We start from the raw sequence: 20154 nt of genomic DNA, 5'->3' as shown, positions 1-20154 counted from the left end.
CTTTATATAAGTAATCCATGTGAAGCTTTTTGAGACGTTTCTGGATTGATTTTAGTTTTGTGTGTGCGCTTGAAAGAAACTGCAAATGTACAAATGATTCAGAATGTGATTAATTTATAATGCTATTAATTAATGCTATAAATAACACACTTTAAGATGGAAGCTTGGGGCCATAAATAAATGGACCTTAGGCCGCAATTGGCCCCCGGGCCGTACTTTGGACATGCCTGAACTAAACCATGGCAACAGTCAGAACACAACTTGGCAGGACTGCTTTAGCAAGACTCGACCACTGCTCACAGAAAACGCAGCCCACTGTTTCTCCAAATCCACTGCAGTTGGGTAATAGAAGATGTCAAGATTATCATCTTCACCAGTGGATGTACGGTCAGAGATGGCACACACGAGCATTCTGGCGCAAAGAGGGAGATAGCTAGATAGCTAGAAAGACAGACAGATAACAGGCAGTATGTGATTAGCTAGCAAGGCAATAGCAAAGGTGACAAAGAGATGAATTTGCTCACAGGAACATCTTGTCCACCCTTGTTTCCCAGATGGGAGGGGTGAGCAAGGAAGTGTTTCAATCTAGAATCTGGCTGTTAGATATCACAAAATATTCTCATTCATACAGACTGTACCTCTAACAATAGAAGTTTGAGAATGTAAGCAGGCTGACATTAGCATTTAGCCTCAAAGGCAACTGTAGGTAGGCTTGGTATGTATGGTTGCAAACTTGCCATAATTTTGATCTGATCTACAAATTTTGTTGACTTTGGTAATGGGAAAAAATACAGAAATGATAGAATGTTATTCTTGTGTTGATTAGAAGTTAGAAACACACACATCAGACCTTCTGTGATTTGCACATTGTTATCTGTTCGCATGGCTGAGGAGCAGACCAAGGGGTGAGAAGTCAAGAAGGCGACCAGGAAGCGAGAGGTCGTAAAAAGCTCTCTGGTTTGTCTCACAGCTCTTTGACTGTGTTTAAAGGTGACATATCACGCTTTTTTCATCAATATATATTGGTCTAAGAGGTCCCCAAAACATGTCTTTAAAGTTTATGCTCAAAAAAACACTTTGAAATCAGATTTTGGTCTGCCTGAAAATCCCTCTTCTTCAGTCCTCCTCAGAACACTCTGTTTTCTCTCTGACCACGCCCCCTCAGGAAGTGGATGTGCCTCGGCTGTCCAGCATGTTGATCTAATGTTTACATGTTGGCTGAATATACACGGCTGCTCAGAGATCGCGTTACTTCAACCCTCTGAATCTGATCCAGAATCTGATCCTGACGGAGAGGCGCCTGCAGCAGGACCTTTCTGAAGGATTGTCACAGATTTAGTGTTTCTTGTTGTTTTATTTATCAGTATGTCGACGTGTGTCTTGGTACACAGCTACGAACATGTAGCTATGTGGCTATGCTAACTAGCGCTAGCACTTATCCATGATAAATAAAAATCATCCACTAGATCTTCAAATCTGCAGACGTGGGGAGTAAAACCGACCTCTATCCGGAAAGGCAGCAGGACCTTTCTGAAGGATTGGTCACAGATTTAGTGTTTCTTGTTGTTTTATTTGTCAGTATGTCGACGTGTGTCTTGGTACACAGCTACAGCTATGAAGATGTAGCTATGTGGCTATGCTAACTAGCGCTAGCACTTATCCATGACAAATAAAAATCATCCACTACATCTTCAAATCTGCAGACGTGGGGAGTAAAGCCGACAACTAGCATGCCTTTGTGCAGGTAATGAAAAACGGAGGGGGGATTCAGTATTATTTTATACAGTCTATGGGCTGAACAAGCTCCGAGCTCTGACTCTGTGACAGACCGGATATTGTTGTTACGTAACAAAAACACGGAAGTCTGAAACGGCTTGTTTCACACACATTTACAGAAAGGTGGAGAAATCAAAACAGGGGCAGAATGGATTTTTTTCATTCTCGGGGGGTTTGTAGACATGCCAGGGACACATATTTCAGGTAAAGAACCATTAAAAAGTCCATTTTGCATGATATGTCACCTTTAAGGATGTGGTAATCTTATACTCTGAAGAGAGTAAGTAACATGTTGAATCTTCACTCTGGGTCAGTTGAGCAGACCTTGTCTCGCTTGTTAGATCACTCTGCCAGCTGACCGCTTTGCAAAGCTCACTGAAGGCCGGAATAAAGCTCATAAAGACAAACCGTCGTAGTTCGAGTCTTTCATTTTCAGATTTTTCGCCACATTTTTCTTGAGTTATTTCCTTAAAATGCTGTTGACAATCCGTTCAACTTCTAGTTCAAGTTTATTATTATCCAGAAGTAAATCTGATCTGCATCTGGCATCAAAAACAAAGGAACCACATAAAGTGCAGCATATAAAAAAAACACTGTTAAAGGGAAGACAAAGATACTCCTGCTACACTGAACCAGACACTTAAGCAGTACCAAAGCAGCACAATAAAGGACATCAACAAGTCAGATTAAGTGCTGTGCAGAAATACAGAAACAGTAATTATCAGTCAAGGTAGGACAAATAGATAGAACCATAAATAATTATGGTATACAATCTAAAACTAAGATCCATACAATCCTAATAGAACATGGAGCTATAAAAGCCTGATTCACAAAAGCTTAGAATAGAGAACAACATATCAGGTGAGCAAATCAAGCTTTTCAATGGGAAGAGGAATAAATGAAGCTCTGGAACATCTTGTTTTTGGCATTCTGAAATGACATCCAGAGGGAAGGAGATCAAACTCCAACAAGAAGAGGGAGGTCAGGAGAGTTTAGGATTTGTCTATAGCCTTACTTATAACACGCTTGCTGTTGACATGTTTAAAAAGCAGTTGAAGACCTATCTGTTTAGACTTGCCTTTGTTTAATCTGTCTGTTTTTATGTCATGTTTTTGTATGTATTTGCAATCACTGTTTTGCCTTTTAATGTTTTTCTATTGTTGTTGTTGTTGTAAAGCACCTTGTGACCTCTGTTCTTGAGAGGTGCTCTATAAATAAATCTTACTTACTCACTGTAAAATATCTTGCACCCCTATCATACCTGGTGCTAACAAGCTTTGCCAGCCTATTCTTACTAAACACTTTGACACAGCCAAACCAAGCCACTCAGGTAAGGGAGAATGGACTCCATACAACACTGATAATACAAAGTCACCAAAACGCTGCACATCTTGAATGAGTTCATCTTTCCTAAGAAGAACAGTCAGACTACTGAACCATTTTACAAACTCCGCCAGTGTGGGGTTGAAAGTTATTGATAACGGCAGGTATTTATAACGAGACACAATCCCAACATCCTTATCCTGAATGACAGTTTGTGTGACAGTGGGCTGTGGACATCAGCAATCATGTCTTTAGTCTTGGACACATTTATCAGCAGGTATAGATATTTGCATCATCTGCAAAGATCATCATCTACAGAACCATGCCCAATCTCATCATTATTTGAAAGACTCAAAAAGACTATCATCAGCAAATTCCACCAGACACCTATTTCTACAAGTACTTCTACAGTCATTAGTGTATAAAATGGAAAAAAAAGCACGGTGAGAGGACACAGACCTGTAGTTCAAAAGACGTTTTGATTCCCTGGAGGAGGAATATTCAGTTCTGAAGCCGAAAATCAAGAGTCCTTTGAATGAATTCAGCATGTGTAAGGTTTCAGTGAAGCCTTAATATCTTCCAAAGTGGGTGGAAATTGATTACAGTTACAAGAAACACTCCTTTATAATCTATCCCACTGAGATACAGTGTGTGAGGACTGAGCATAATGTTGTTAACTATTTATGAGTTCAAGAATGTACTGTACTTTGATAATCGTTGCAAGAAAATAACCTAAAAACTGCTGTGTTGAGTTTAGCAGATGTTATAAATAAAATAGGGTATCATTAAAGAACTACTTTTGCACTCATTAGGTTTCCATTGAAATCAGGTCATTATATAACCCCCTACCCCGACACCACAGTGAGACCTCACAGAGCAGTGGATGTTGACAGACTCTAGTATCCATCTTTAATTTACAGCAGATTGTTCCAGTCCTGTGTGAGCTGTATTGGCCACAGGGAGCTCAGACTTTACATTGACGGCCCAGATAGCTCTCAGCGGTAGTTCACAGCTCAAACAAAAATTGATGCTCTCCCTGGTGCTCCATATGCACGGTATGGGGAAGCCTGAAGAAAAAGCTTTACGACTGCTGTCATGCTGCTTCACGTTGATGGAAAAACATAATTGATTTGGAACAATTTCCGATTGGTTGGAATCCAGAATTCGTATAAAGTCCTTTAGTCGAGGGCCGTCCTCACAGATATACGCAGGGCATCATTATTCCTCTCCACATGCATTTCCCCTCAGAGCCTTCCTGTGATCAATCTGCAATCATGTTATTATTATGGAGCCATTTCCAACAATGAAAGTGAGATTGAAGCTCCAGTGACTTGTTGAATGAAACCCTAATGGATAGCTGTGGGAAACTGCCACAGAGACTGATTAATTAGACCTTCACCATGAGCTCTAAAGCCTTTCCTTTCCATCTCATTAGAACAAAAGCCCCCACATCTCAGCTACAATACTTATTATCCTTTCGGAGAGCTGCAGAGTGATATTCTCTGCATGCACAATCGCCTCATGATGAGATTTAAGTGTACGGTGTTGCTGCCGTGGATGGTGATGACATTTCCTTCACACATCTCACTACTGTGTTTTTCTCTCATCCCCAGTTCCGTCTGATTAACGGTGAGCCGATACTCCACCGGTGAGAGCAGAACCAGAGGCTGAGCAGGTGTGACAGGTCTGTGGGTCTCTACAGCAGGAGGTGATAATCATTATGGTCACTCCACACAAACGTACATTTACTCACTTACACTGATAGAGCTGGATAACTCTACAATACAATCTGTAAACTGATACTGTAGAACTTAGCTGCGGCTCTTGAGTGGATTCAGGCTAACACAATCTCCCGAGTTTATCTATTATACAAATGCAAGCTAACATCATTTAAGCTTGTGTATCACCAACATGTCACAACCCTCAACACATCAAAATGCGGCTGCTTGGTTTGTTGCCCAAAAGCTTAAAGTTTTACATTTCAGGTACCAATCTAGCATGGTTTGGCCTCTGTGGTCCAGTCAGAACGAGTGAATGACCATGGTCCTGTTAAAAAAAAAATCTGATTGCATGACATGTGGACTTGTATCTGAGACAAACACAGTGTACTTGTGCTGAAAGAAAGGATGAGCGCTCAGAGAAAAAACCCTGAAAATTTAGTAGCCCACCCCATGGCTCCAGATGTCCCCCAGAGCCTGAGATAGAAAGGATAGATGGCGAGCGAGAGCCAGCACATCACTGGGGTTATAAATTGGGCTCCTCCCTTCACTGATGTATCGTTTAGAGGCTAAACAGTTAACTCTGGTGCCCAAGAGCAACCCCCCTCCATGCCAGCTCCTGCTCTCCATCATATCCACTACCAGAACACCCCAATTCAAAGTTATATTTTGGGACTCTTTGCCATTATTAGAAGGACAGCTGAAGAGAGAGGAATAGTGGGGAGTAGAGAGTGGTGGAAGACATGCAAGAAATGGTTGCGGCCGGGAGTCGCACCTGCAACCTCTGCAATGAGGACTATAGCCTCTGTATGTTGGGCGCTTAGACCGCTAGGCCAGCAGCGCCCAATTTAATAACCCATCCCATACAGTATTCGCACGTTCAACGGACCCAGGCTCCGTACATGCAAGCTCCAGGTAGTTCAACACTGATACTACCTACTCCACCACCCTGACGGACCCTAGCAGCCCCCATCACCCAACAAACAACAAGAAGAGTCTGTAGCTAGATATTAGAAGACAGGGGAGGCAGAGCCAAGATGAGATGCCAGTCTAGGCAGTCTAGGCATCCCTGCCAATCTAGGCTTGTGAGCTCTACCTCCCCCCTACAGAACATTTTCCTCATTCTGTTCTAACCCCCAACTGATATTATTCCTCCTCATCCAGATCCAATGATTTAACTGCTTTGTCTGACATTTCTGTTACTGTCTTTCTCAAATTAAATTATAGATCATTTACACACAATCAACTTTGCAAATCGGTAAAGATTGGTTACTTTGGAGCACAGAAAGCAATTGGTCATTTTCGGTGAACAGATCAGAGTTTCGGGTTTGGATAACTACCAACATTGCTGTTCATGTTACTGACATGGGTGGGCTACAATTAATTTTCTGTTTTTAGCCACTAATTCTGAACATTGGCACAAACAACAGGGTGTAAAAATACACAGATCCAAATCCACAATCAATGATGCAGTGTTGACGATCTGAGTGCACTGGTCTGTAACACCCTGCATCATTAAAAATGTCATATGAACCAAGTTGATATATGTGATGTTGAGAACACCTCGGTATCATTTACTTTAGATTGGACCTTTTAGTCGTTTTGTCAGTAATCCTGGAACACAGAAACTCATCAGGGTCAAAACCTTGAATTGAACGCATCTGTCACACTTAAAATTTCCATAAGAGCCAGGCCTCATTTTGTGGGTGTGTTATACATCTCACTTACATGCTCATGCATTAGATGCATAATAAATCTAACCAACAGTTGGTAATCATTTCCTTCCCTGCATTCTCTTAAGCATCAAAAATACATCACCTTCCTCCATTCTGTGTCAACGCACATTTAATGGTAAGCAGTCAGAGTCTGTGGCAGTAAAAAAGTATGCAGGCAAGCAGGCATGATGCCAGACTGGACCAGGAACATCTGTTCACATTATTAATGAATCAATTATATGTCACACATGTGCCAGCCCTGCAGGGGCGGAGGGGAGACATGGGGAGGAGAAGGGGAAAGAAATGCAGAGTTGAAATATGCTGAAGGTTTGGGCTCCCTACAGGGACCTGGCCTTCAGACACCGCCATGCTGCTTTTTTTGCGCACAGATGAGTCAAATACAACCTGTCAGCACTACGTGTCAGTCAGTTTGTGGACAAAATTGGGAAAAAAGTCTGAAATCAAGTGGAAATTCATGGAAAATAATGGTTGAGGCGTTGGCAGCTACACTGTCACTCATCCTGCTAATAAGTAAGAGAAGAGTCAAAAAAGTATTGTGTCTGCTCCAAAAGTTGTACAAACAAATCCTGCAGACACCATCATTGTCTCACTTTCCATCCACTAAATACAGGCTGTTTCACATTTATCTGTACCTGGCTGCAGGCGCTCACATACATGTAATTGTACGTCAGCAGTGAGACAGGTAATACTTACTGTTTACCCGCTCTGTGTGATTCATCATGCTAGCTGTGTGCAGGGAAGCTGTCAGCACACATTTACATCATTAGAGACGAGGTGAGGCCACATTCTCCGTGCTGAACATGGTGGCCATTGACTCTTAATGGGCTCCAGCATGTTTCATACCCCCCCAGAGGAAACTGCATGCCAGAGCAAAAAACTGTACATCCCTGTGCTCTCCAGGGCCAAGGCTTTGAGTCCACATGAGGAAGCAGAAGAACACATGTCCCCACTTATAAAGACAAGAATGCGTCACGATAATGATGATGCTTTTTTTTGGTTTGTTTGTTCTTAAAGAAAGCACATCATTGTTTCTGTTTGTTTTAGTCCCAATGAGAATCCTACTTCAGAGTCTTTTTAGTCTAATTATAATTTATAACACTTTAAAATAAAAATTCAAGGACACATTTTTTGATAGAGGTAATATGGTTGTGACTCTTAAATTTATAGGCATGTGTATAGATATATGCTATGAGTGAAACTACTCATGCAAAGTTAAAAAAATGTCAGTTTTATTCTTTCGGTTGCAGCTGAAATGAGAATAATCTCTCAGTTATTCTATCTTACATATTGACTGGGTTGTTGTTTGTCAGCTCAGAACAGATGTGGTTGTGCAGCAGCTGCTTCAAACTGTCACAAGTGTTGGATAAACTCTGGTGGGAATAAGCTCACATAAACATTGGCAAATGTGCTTAATTTGTGCTCTGATTTACATTTACACTGGTTTATACATTTTAAAATAAGCACTCATTATGATAGATTTGTATCTAGACAACAAAATAGCATATGTTCATTGAGATGACAGGCAGAAGACTATAATGTCATCAGAACACTAGAAGATTAAAAATGTCCTCTGTGGTATCAATTTCTATTATTTAAAATGATTATTTACATTTTAAAATGTTGCCCTTCAACAGCAGTTAGAAAAAGTTAGACATCCTATTTCTATAATCTCAAGTTTGAAAGTTATCTGTAAAGACAGTTAGAACATCTTTAGTTATTTTTAATGCTATAGCTCATTTTGTGGTATCTTCAGTAGTAACTGTCTGTCAAGGAAATTAAATGTTGATATTGTGCTAAAAAATAGGCATACGGTAATACCTAGTAACCAACTGGTTCATAACAGGGGATGGTAGTGGATCTTTACACTGGTTGCCACCAAGCGGCAACTCCCTGTCTCAAAATATGAAGCCAACACAAAAGTGTTAAAAACTACAGTTCATCAAGCCTGCACTTGAGACTGGCTGCAAAAGCTTTGGTGACCACATACACACCGATTAAAAATTGCCCAGCTTTAAAGCAAGAAACATATTTACACTCTATGGTTGCCATGCCATAAAATGGGAGGAAGAAGATGAAGATGAAGATGAAGATGAAGATGAAGAAGAAGAAGAAGATGAAGATGAAGATGAAGATGAAGATGAAGATGAAGATGAAGATGAAGTTGAAGAAGAAGAAGATGATGAAGATGAAGAAGAAGAAGAAGAAGAAGATAATCATCAGGTAGCTAGCCAGCCTGCCTTTACCACAGTATGTGGCAACTACTGCAGCATAGATCAGAGTAATAATAATAATAAACTTCATTTACATAGCACTTTTCTTGACAAGGCTACAAAGTGCTTCACAACAGACAGAAGCAAAACAAGACATCTGAATGCAGAGCAAATTCAAGAATTAGGGGTGGAGAAATGCCTTCTTATGTAAAAATGTTTTTAGTGAGGATCTAAAAGCAGTTAAGGTTGTGGACTGTCTAATCGTCAGTGGCAGGGACTTCCACAAACTTGGAGCTCTGATTGAAAAGGCCCGGTCCCCTTTTGTTTTAAGGTGGGATCTTGGCACAACCAGCAGAGATGCATCCACAGACCTGAGGGGCCGCCCAGACACATAGGGGGTTAAAAGGTCGCTTAAATAGTTTGGGGCCTGTCCATTTAACATTTTATAAGTAATCAATAAAATGTTAAAATCTACACGATAAAAAACTGGCAGCCAATGTGAGCTGGCGAGGACAGGAGTGAGTAGATGACCCATGTCAGACAAGATAACCAATGAAGGCACCTAAAAAGGGTGCAGATTTGGCCTAATGGTTAAGTTGCATCCCCATATAGCAGGTGGTCCAGGTTTGATTCCAGCCTGTGGCCCCTTTCCTGTGTGTCACTTCCTCACTCTTTCCCGGTTTCCTACTCTATCATCTCTCCTCTCCTCTATCAATAAAGGTGTAAAAGCCAAAAACTATAACTTTGTTTTAAAAAGAAATAAAGAAAGAAAGCACCAAAAAGAGGTTTCCTCGACAGTAAGGGATTATTTTGGAGTTTGTAAATAAAGACGAGTGTTTGTGGATAGTGTGTAACAAGATCACACAAAGAAGAAGACAGTTAGTTTTTGTTTCGTTTGAAGTTTCTGTAATGAGGTCATGAGGTGAAAATCTGATATTGTGGCAGCCTTCATTTATAGCGGTGGTTATTAAACAGTTAATTTTAAAACATTAGGTTGTCAATTAAAAAACAGGGTTTTAGTAACATTCATTTTTTAGAGTACAGCGTTTTTCTTTCATCATACATGTTTCTTTTTCTGTCTGTTAATTTGCTTAAATAAGAAAAATAGAATAAAATAATTCATTCATCAGATACTTATTTGTGGAAGGACATGTAAGACACATACACTGTCAAATGATGCCACACACCACAGCATTTACAACCTTAACTCATTTGCAAAGAATGTATCTAAATTGACCTTTCCATTTAGAGTTCATTCATTCCTCTACATTTCTATTACTTCATTGAAACTAATAGAATTCCACCAGTTTAACCTTGAATGGAATAAATAGTGAATAACATTTAAATATGCCAACATGTAAGACAATATTTTTTTCATAGAAAGCACACAAATTCCAGGAATACCTGCTGCCCTCGCTTCCCTCTGCCACCGCAGAGCATGAACAAATCAAAATGAATAAGAATCAGGTTATTCAGACTGCTTGTCCCTCTCCTGGGTTCTTCTGGATCGCTCAGCGCTTTTTCACAAAAGAACTGTCCTTTTACATTAAAATGAGTGACCCTCCTCTGTCATCCAAAGTTCCACACAGACCTATATTTTTGTTGATGCGGTTGGCGCTGCTTTAGGCGAAAATGACAACTTGCTGTCTGACCAGAGCTGATGGCTTTTTTTCCCCCGTTTTTGTCGAGACACAAGGAAAAAAAACATTATTTCCATTTCAGTGCCCATTTGTTGCCCTTCCAGTGATGTGTGACCCTGTTTTATTTGATTTCATTTGTTCACTTTCATCACTGTTATTCACTTTGATTTACTGGAATTGCCGTGCAGGGAAGTTAGACGTCGATTTGAAATGGCAACTGAAAAACCACCGTCATCATCTCTCACAGTGCTTACTTTTTTAAACTCTCAGGAGAAAAGAAATCAGGGACATTTCCTGCGTAAATGGAGAATTGAATACATATGATGGATGGTGGTTAGCAGTGACCCTCATGATGCTTTTATCTCTTTGTAAAATTTATGTCGCAGTATTTATGTTCAGCAGATAAATCTCTCTTTCCTGTGATTAATAAAAGTGTCATTAAATTGGATATTCTTCTGTAATTCCATTTCCCCTCAATGTGAAAATGTGAAGTCAAGTGCTGCCAAGTAATCAGTCTCTGTGACATTGTGATTAAGAGTCGAGGCAGTTTGGGGGGCAGAGGGCAGGACAGCTGGCACGCTCCACTGACCCTGCAGCTAACAAGCACACGGCCATAATTAGTCATTTAAGTCACCTTATAGTTCCTGTCTGTCTGTGCCCTTCACACCAGGATCCCTCTGAAAACAAGGTGGAAGTGAAGCTCATGTTCAATGACTGCTCATCAAGCAATTACTGACCACCTCATCACCGAATGGAGGAGGATTAGACACGCAGGTAAAGCAAACCAAACAGAGAGAAGGTCAAAAAAAGGGGGGAAATGAATATCAGTGTCTGATTTATGCTTTGAAGAAGACGCGGAGCTCTCATTGCGACTCACTTTTCATCCCCCAAATTAATCCTCAGAGAGCCGTCTCTTAATAATTATAAATCCCAGCGATAATTATGATAGCCACGCTAATCCAGTTAGTTAAAAAGAAATAGATGGCTGCAGCCGCAGAGAGGAAATATGTCACAAATTCTTAAGCTTGTCACTATGCCTTCAACTAACCTCATGATTATCTCCACAATTAATTGAATTGTTTATCTATAAAATGTCAAAAAGTTTTAACAAATGCTCATCACAATGTGCAGGAACGTCTTTTTTATGCCAACAAACATTAAAAAACTAAGGATTTCACATCTGTTCTCGAAGAGGACAAGCAGCAAATCTTCACACTAGAGGCTGGTTTCAGCAAATATTTGACTTCTTTTTGTTTGAAAAGAGTAAAATTACAAAACAGTTGCTTACTGGACCTCAAACAAGCTGTTAGCATCCGAAATATCAAAATGTGTTATTCATTAAAAGTCAACTAACTTAGCTAACTGATCAGGACATCACAGCCTAACTGCTTATTCTAGATCTCTAATTGGCTGCATGGTATGTTTATTCTCCTGTTTCAACCAATGCCTTGGCAGTCATAGATTAATGATTAGACACGATACAATATAATACAGTAACGATATGATACTGTACGATAGGATACGATTAAACCATGCCGTACAGAACAATAACGATACCATACAAATCAATGCAACATGATATAAGGAATTATGCTTCGATGCGATACGATGAGGTATGACTAAAAATAAAGAAAAGAAAGGTACTTTATTGATCCCCAGGGGGGAAATTAAATTTTTTCACTCATGCTATTTTGGACATGCTACACATACAGTTTTTTTTGGTATATACATACGAATGCACACACATGCAGTGAACATGCTTAGGGAGACATGTCAGAGTGAGGATACTGCCGTCAACCAGCGCACCCCGAGCAGTTGGGGGTTCGGTGCCTTGCTCAGGGGCACCTCGGCAGTGCCCCAGGCAGGTGAACCAGCACCTCTCCAGCCACCAGTCCACTTGCCAAACTTTGTCCAAACTCGAACCAGCGACCTTCCGGTTCCCAAGCCAAGTCCCTATGGACTGTGCTACTGCCGCCCCCAAATAATATGATACAATACATTTTAGTGCCATAAGATATCAATGCGATACTATCTGATACAATAGGATACGACCAAGCGGCAACCTCCGTTCTAAAAATATGAGTCCAATGCAGAAGTGCTAAAAACTGCAGTTCATCGAGGATCCGCTTGAGGCTGGCTCCGGAAACCACATACACACCAATTCAAAAAAAACGATCTTTACAGCGGAAATAAACATGTTTACAGCGTGGTACAAAAAACGAGTGTAGTCTGGATAGCTCATTTCTCGATCGGCACACACTGTACGGGGGTTGAAGTTTTTATAATGCGGCAATTTCAAAGATATTGAGATTACTAGTCTTCCAATGAGAGGCACAGCTGACTTGATTGACAGGCGGGAACACTGTAGCTGTTGGCTAGGAGGCTCAAAGCCCGCCTCTTTACCTCACAAACGCTCGACAGCAGTGTATGGCTCCCGCCGACGATTGGCCTCAAAACAGCGCTTCAGAAACAGAAGGGTGACGTCACGGATACTACGTCCATATTTTATACTGTCTATGGATGCAACACAATACGATAAAATACGATACACTACTGTACAATACGATATGAAAGGATACCAAACATGACATTTTGATAGCATACAAGGCAATATGATCAAAATGGGACACAACAAGTTAAGGTAAAAGATAGAGATTGGATATGATTATAAACAATACAATAGTCTAATTTCCCTGAAAGGATTTTTTATTGTATTGGATTAATTGACAAATGAAGTGGTAACAGGCACAAACTCAGAGGGAAATACAAAAGATCAATGACCCCAAACTTACATTAGAGCTGTTCCAGTCTTGGGAGTGGCAGAAATGTATAGCTTAAAGTAATTAGACTTAAACACACTGAGTCACTGAGGATGATGCAAATCACAAGAGGAAAAACTGCTCAAAAATTCAGAGAAACACCCTCAGTGGCGGCAAGTAAGGACTTTAAATAAAAAAGTTCGACTTTACTTTGAGACTACTTAGTGGGTAATGGCGTGAGCAACATTATATGCAAAGAATATTTTTTCTTATATGAAAAAGAATATGTGTGCTTGCGGGCTCTGTTATACTAAGAGTATAATAACAAACACTGATGCCAGTCCATTAATTCCACTCCCTGCTTCTTCATCTAAAGTGCTTTTAAAAGAGTTTCTATACTGTCTGATCATTGTACTTTTCAACAAAACAAACACATCCCATCCATTATCTCCAAAAGTGGGCGGCAGGATCTTCCTGGCAGAATGCATAGCCTGCAGATTATTATTTATGTGTGGGTGAAAAAAAACAACTTGCAAGATGCAAAGACGGCATATACAGATGGATGAGCAATAGATGCAAAATAACCACAACAATCTCAGCAAGCAATGGTTATCAGAAATATGAGGCAGAGCTGGCTGTGTGTTTGTGGCTGGTTTAACAAGCAAACTGAGTCTGTAATTTACTGAGTGTCTTCACTGGAGCTGCAACAATAATCTACTTAGAGGTAGTCCTGCAAGGGACATTCATATTTAATACTGTAAAGTGCATTATATGAATTGTAACAATTATAATAATGAAACTAACAATAATAATAAAAAAATATAATAATAATAATAATAAAAATAATGATAATGCTATTATTATTATTATTATTATTATTATTATTATTATTATTATTATTATTATTATTATTATATTATTATTTTCATTATTTTATTTTTATCAATATCATCATCAATATTAATTATTAGTAGTACTATTATTATTATTATTATTGTTATTATTAGTAGTAGTAGTAGTAGTAGTAGTAGTAGTAGTAGTAGTAGCAGCAGTAGTAGTAGTGGTAGTGGTATAGAAATTAACATTTTAAATCACAACTATAAACAGGCATTACCAGCTAAGGTTTTTTTAAACAAGTGTAACTAGTAAGCTAATCAGTTTTGTTAGAAAGGGTTAATCATCCCACTGAACCAGAAAAAGAAATGCTTTGTTTAATGAAGCAGAAAGTGAATTAATATGAAGTACTGACCTACAGGGCAAAAAAGAAGAACTTAGCAGAGACAGGTAACCTGTAGTACAAATAAACATTTCCAACAAAGCTTTAGACCTCTAACCTAAATGAACTGGCAGGACAATAAGCATTGTTAGGAAGAGTTAATGGATACTCTAAACCAACATAATAAATATTTGTTTATATGTGACTTGTTAAAAACTTAAATGTTTTGCATAAAACAAGTAAGAGAGAATATGTAAGTTTTTGCCCTGCTTTGGTAAAAGCAGCAAATTATCCCTGCAATGTAGCAAAGATGCACCTGGGGTAGATTTAGCTTCTTTTAAAAGTTTGACTGAGGTAGTTTTCACAGATTCAAAAAACAGGTAACCTGTAGTACAAATAAACATTTCCAACAAAGCTTTAGACCTCTAACCTAAAGGAACTGGCAGGACAATAAGCATTGTTAGGAAGAGTTAATGTATACTCTAAACGAACAAAGGAAATACCCTTTAATGTGTTTTTGTTTTTTTTTTACCATGCAGCCCTTCCCTTTAACAGACTTAATGGTAATGTTGACTATCAAAAGGGTTAAAATGAACCATTATGTTATGCTAGGCTAACTACCGCAGCCCTCCAGGGCATCCAGATGTTGCAATAGCAACAAATGCAACTAAACCCCCATTCATCCTTTATATTTAGAACTGTAAACTGATTTTGACTGCCAGAAAAATGCAGGTGGGTAGTTTTTAATGCACTGTTGTGTGTAAAACAACAACTTTTTGGACCCTTACCTAATGTAACAGGTAGAGTTGTTAGTGTTGTTATTGAGGGTTTGTCATTTAAGGATGGCAGCTAAGGAAATTCTGTTTGCATGTATTTCTGTATGTTGTTTGTGAAAAAAACAAGGTGTATACAAATATGCAACTTTGACCTTTAAGAGTTTATGTCCAGAGGTAGACTGTCAAAAGGGAAACAAACAATAATTTTTTTCTTGCTAAGCTAGCTTTAGTTATAAAGAATTATTAATAACAACTCACATATTTTAACTCTGATGTCCACTGTTTAAGGGGCAAAACAAACAAGGATATCTGAACATCAGGATACTTGTAATGTTCAGTTCAAGTCATTATTGTTAAATGACATGTAAATATCAGCATAACCAGCTGATCCCTAAGACTTGAACCCAGTGTAGCTTGAGGGCAACATGAGTTGTTATTGAGGTTTAATTGCCTCTCTGCACCAACTGAAGAAATGCTTTGTTACAAGGAAAAACAAAGCCCCCCATAAAGCATGGAAAACCGTCTCTCCCTGGTGGATAGAGAGTCATCCCTGGCAGAGCAGTCTTGTCACTGATGCAGAGGGACACATGACCCCCCTCGCCCCCATCTCAGACCCTGCTGATCCAACTGTACCAGATGGGAGTGACTTTTACCCCCCCGCCCTTCTCTGCAGGCCCTGTCACCAACAGCTGCAGGGACTGAGCAGCAGGGTTTGGGGGGGGAGAGCAGGCTGGTCCACCCACAGGACACACTGACGTGGAGATATGAGCCACCAGAGAGGGTACTCAGACTGTGACCCCCCCACCGACTGTTTGTCTCCATCACCCGTCTCTGCCCTGCTCCTTTTCCTGGAAATAATTTGAATGTTGAGGTGCTGGAAATGTGCTTGGGGGTGTCGGAGAGTCTGCCCTTCCTCAGGGTCGCCTCTGTGGCCTCCTACCCCTTTGCCAAGGTTGTGGGAGTCACGCTTGCACCCTTGGGGGAGTTTTTGTTCTATTTCACACTCTCTCTTTAGCTTTAATTTCCTCTCTAAAGCTCCTTTCAAGCATGCAATGCAAAACTGAAAAATCTACCTGTTCACCCTGACTGTATGCAGACTTCCTCTTAAGCCCAAGATCCACAGGATGCGTCGCGTTACGTTACGGCTGCGCCGCGCACGTCGCAGCAAATAGGTTCCCATTCAAGTCAATGCTCTAGAGTCCACAGGGCGCGCTGCGGCGCGTCTCAGCTCCGTCTCTGGAGCGTTCCGCCGCGCCGCTCTGCCAGAGATACGCGGGGAGTCTATTTTCGCCGCTCCCCGCGCCCAGCACGCGTCAATCGACACAGAAATGATCGAACTATCCCGGAAGTCAGGCACGAGGATCGTATGCAACATCCGCTCACTTTCAAAATAAACACCATGTGCAAACACAAGATCGTAAATTTCACCACTTCTTCAACATTACGTCATAACCTGTGGCATCGGGCCAGACGTCAGTCTCAAAAGATATCCGACACCATGGACGAGGAAAAGTTTATACTGTGTTGTTCTCGCGCGTTTTGGAGTTCTCGAGGGATCTTGAGTTTCCTGCTCTGGAGTGCGCGCCGCTCCAAACACGCATCCTATGGACCAGGGCGAAAGCCCCGGGACGGAGCAGAGCCGTGTCGCAGCCGTAACGCGGCGCACACGCATCCTGTGGATTCCCCGAGTCAGTCTCTTGGTAAAAAGGCAGTGGGGAGTTGAGGTGAATGCAGCATGTAATAGCCTCAAACACTCACTGCAAGTATTCATATTAACCAGACACTCTCTGCTTTATACTCTTTACTGCTTGCCTCAGTTATAGTGTTTTCAACCACCATATTTGTATTTTGGTCACGTCTTTGAACATTTTGTAGTGATAGCAAAAACACAGCTACCATTACTGAAGATTACCCCTACTCAGCTGCCCCTCCACATGTAAACAAGACAGACTATTTTGAGTTATGAGAGTGCATCCAACACTGACAATCCCCTGCAGCAAGATGCATGCGTTTAAGGCATCTTAGGAGAAAATCAGGACCTGCATGTCCTTAAGTTGTGTGGAAAGTGTCAGGGCCAGGTCACTCAAAATAATCTGATCAGACTAAAACCATTGGATTGGATTAAATCTTGAGAATTGGTCATGTATTGCTGGCTAGCTGATGTAATGATGATGTAAAAAAAAGACAGCAACGTAAACATAAGCACTTCCATAGTAGTCATTAATAAGATTTGAGTTTTGCTTTTGAAACAGTTTATATTGTCACAACATCTGTGTAATTTTTAAACGTAATTGTTGACTAAGCAGTGGCTGAATGCTAACGAAAGATAATTATTTTTATGTGTGGATTTTGGCACCCCCTGTGGACAATGTATTCAGCACGTATTCCAATTTACACCACTAGTAATCAGGATTTAGAAGCCTTTAAAAGTCTGTTTCTGTATTAGGTTTATCTGTTCTTTTTGTTCAGAAGAAAAATAGGATGTTTTAATGTGCATAACTTTGATTCAGATTTAACTTTTAGAGCGACTGGGTCCTCAAAGTTCATGCGTCATAGGAGCTGAAGCCTCACGGTCGCACGTACTGCACTAAGAAGTGGAACTCCTACCGGCACTCGACAAGAGGAGTTCATTTGTGGACTTTGAGTCATCTGCGCCCTGAAAAGGCAGCAGAAGTAATTTCAGCTCTCAGCCTAATAACATTCAGCTCCTTGAAGTCATTTCTCAAACACCCCCATTCTGATAAATATTAACAAATGAACCAGACTCAGTGCTTTGAATTAAGTGTCTGTGACCAGTCATCATTAATAAGTTCTATGGGGCTCCCTCTCCTGCAAGCTCATTACAGTATTGTTCATAATTTACGACTGTTGACTCCCTAATGGCTTCTTAAAGGACTATTACAGAGAGACTGTGCTATTCTTTTTCTATAACAGCCACAAGCCAATCTACTAAAGAGGCTGCGGTGCCAAATATGAAATATTTTTAGAAGGCCATTTAGGACTCAGTTTCTGTAAGGAGAAAGATAAAATAGCAGTGCGGCCAAAATAGCTGAATGAGAAACAGTAAGCAGCCTCTATAGCCTAACACACATACACACACTCACACACACACATGAATGCAAAGAGGAAATAAAGGGGGGAGTGAAAACTGTGTGTGGGTATATCTTGCAGTTTTAATGGGTTTTAAAGATGTCCTCTGTGTTATTCTCTTTTCATATTACTGCTGCAGAAATTACTTTGATCAGCAGTGCAATCACAAGTTTCTGTTATCGACCTGTTCGTTGATTTAAAGGGGTAATCTGTGTGTTCTCTTTTCCATATAATGTCTAGGCGCTATAACTGCAGTACGTCTTCAGGCGGAGTCCAAATTGCAGAAAAGGATGAGCAAACCATGAAGAACTGAACCTCAGGATGAATGTGCAACCAAGGAGCTACTAATCAGAATATGTACTGTACATATATATATGTATTTTTTCTAATAAATGATTTAAGCTGAAATCTGCGGCCCTGCTTTTCAAAGACGAGTCCAATTCATCATCCTAGAAGTTTCAAAGTGGGATTACAAAGAAATGCTGCAGAGAAAATCCAGTCCGTCCTGCTTCAGCAGTCTCTGTCAACCTAAGAGAAAAGTAGATCAAGCAGAGAAGCGAAGGTGAACGTTTGTCCTTGCCTTCCCCGTCAGTGAGAGAGGATGCCTGAGATAATGAGAGGGGATAAATGGCTTAGTGGAGCCAAACCCAAACTGAACAAATGACTGTTCAGTTTGTTTGCAAAGAGCTTTTAACATAATAAAGCACAGAGAGATACGAGCTCCATTTGGGGATTAGATACTATCTGAATAATATTACTCAACCTTATGATATCAACTCATAATATCCCAGACCGTTGTTTTTTCATAGCCAATTAGACACAAAGTGTATATCACTGAAAGTGGGGGGATTTTTTTATGGTTTTCACTGCAGCGGATGAGCTCTTTAGTGACAGTAAACAAGAGTCTACAGTTATGGAGTGATTGTTTTTTATGGATTGGTGCTACATGTTAAAGTCAACAATGCTTTCATGTTTGCAATAAAAACATCAATATCATGTTGTTAAGCCTTGTTTCATATTCCAAATAAAGCCAAAGAATGTGGCTCATATTCAAGTGGAAAACTTCTGAGTTTAAAAAATTGCCAATGCTAAGTGCAAAAACTGCAGGTCCTCAAGTGTCCCACTCCAGAATTCAAGGAAACCTCATTCTCACTCATGTTTAAATGCACATTTTTACAGCAAACAGCCTGGTGCAATAAAACTGGTCTGAATAGCTCCTGTTTCATTCAAGCACTCTGTTCAGGGGCTGAAGGTTTTATAACTCATCAGCTTTGATAATTTAAAACTAAGAGTTGTTCAGAGCTTTGGCTTCTTAGGAGCCTGGCTGAGTTGATTAACCGGTGGGTGGGATGTACCTGTATGCCAGGAGGCTAAAGGCAGCTTCAGCTCCTTCTCTTTGACTGTAACTGCGACCGTCATTGTTTGGCTATAAAACCCCTATACGCAATCAAATTAGTGACATCAGAAGACATCTCCCAAAAAACTCTAAAAAACACTGTGTTTTCACCTGAAACGTCAGAAACTGAAAATTTTCGAAGCAACTAATCCCCTTGCTTTTTAAATTCAAATTCAGACTAACTGACTAGCCTAAAGGTTAGGAATCAATCAATCAATCAATCAATCAATCAATCATTATTTCTATAGCGCCAAATCACAACAAACGTTATCTCAAGACACTTTTACAAACGCAACAGGTCTAGATCTTACTCTATGTTATATTATTAACAAAGATCCAACATCAAGACAGGATTAGACTCAGTCTTACCCCACCTTAATACCACCATAAGCATGTCACCTTGCAGTATTTAGCTGGTTACAGCGGCAAGGACAAACTTCCTTTAACAGGCAGAAACCTCGAGCACAAACAGACTCGTGTTAGACAGACATCTGCCTCAACCGGGTTGGGGTTG

The 20154-nt window shown here is 40.3% G+C and overlaps 1 long non-coding RNA gene across 1 annotated transcript; it reads left to right on the top strand.

The window, feature by feature from the left end:
* The first annotated feature begins 273 nt into the window (after positions 1-273).
* On the top strand, positions 274-18582 carry LOC117822175. The gene is made up of 3 exons (XR_004633136.1): positions 274-382; positions 4713-4807; positions 18485-18582. It is a non-coding gene; the product is annotated as an uncharacterized LOC117822175 (long non-coding RNA).
* Positions 18583-20154: the final 1572 nt, after the last annotated feature.

Source organism: Notolabrus celidotus, chromosome 11 (genome assembly GCF_009762535.1).
Source record: "Notolabrus celidotus isolate fNotCel1 chromosome 11, fNotCel1.pri, whole genome shotgun sequence".
Classification (NCBI taxonomy): Eukaryota; Metazoa; Chordata; class Actinopteri; order Labriformes; family Labridae; genus Notolabrus; species Notolabrus celidotus.
Note: the sequence above shows the minus strand (reverse complement) of the source record. Positions and strands in the feature narration are given on the sequence as shown.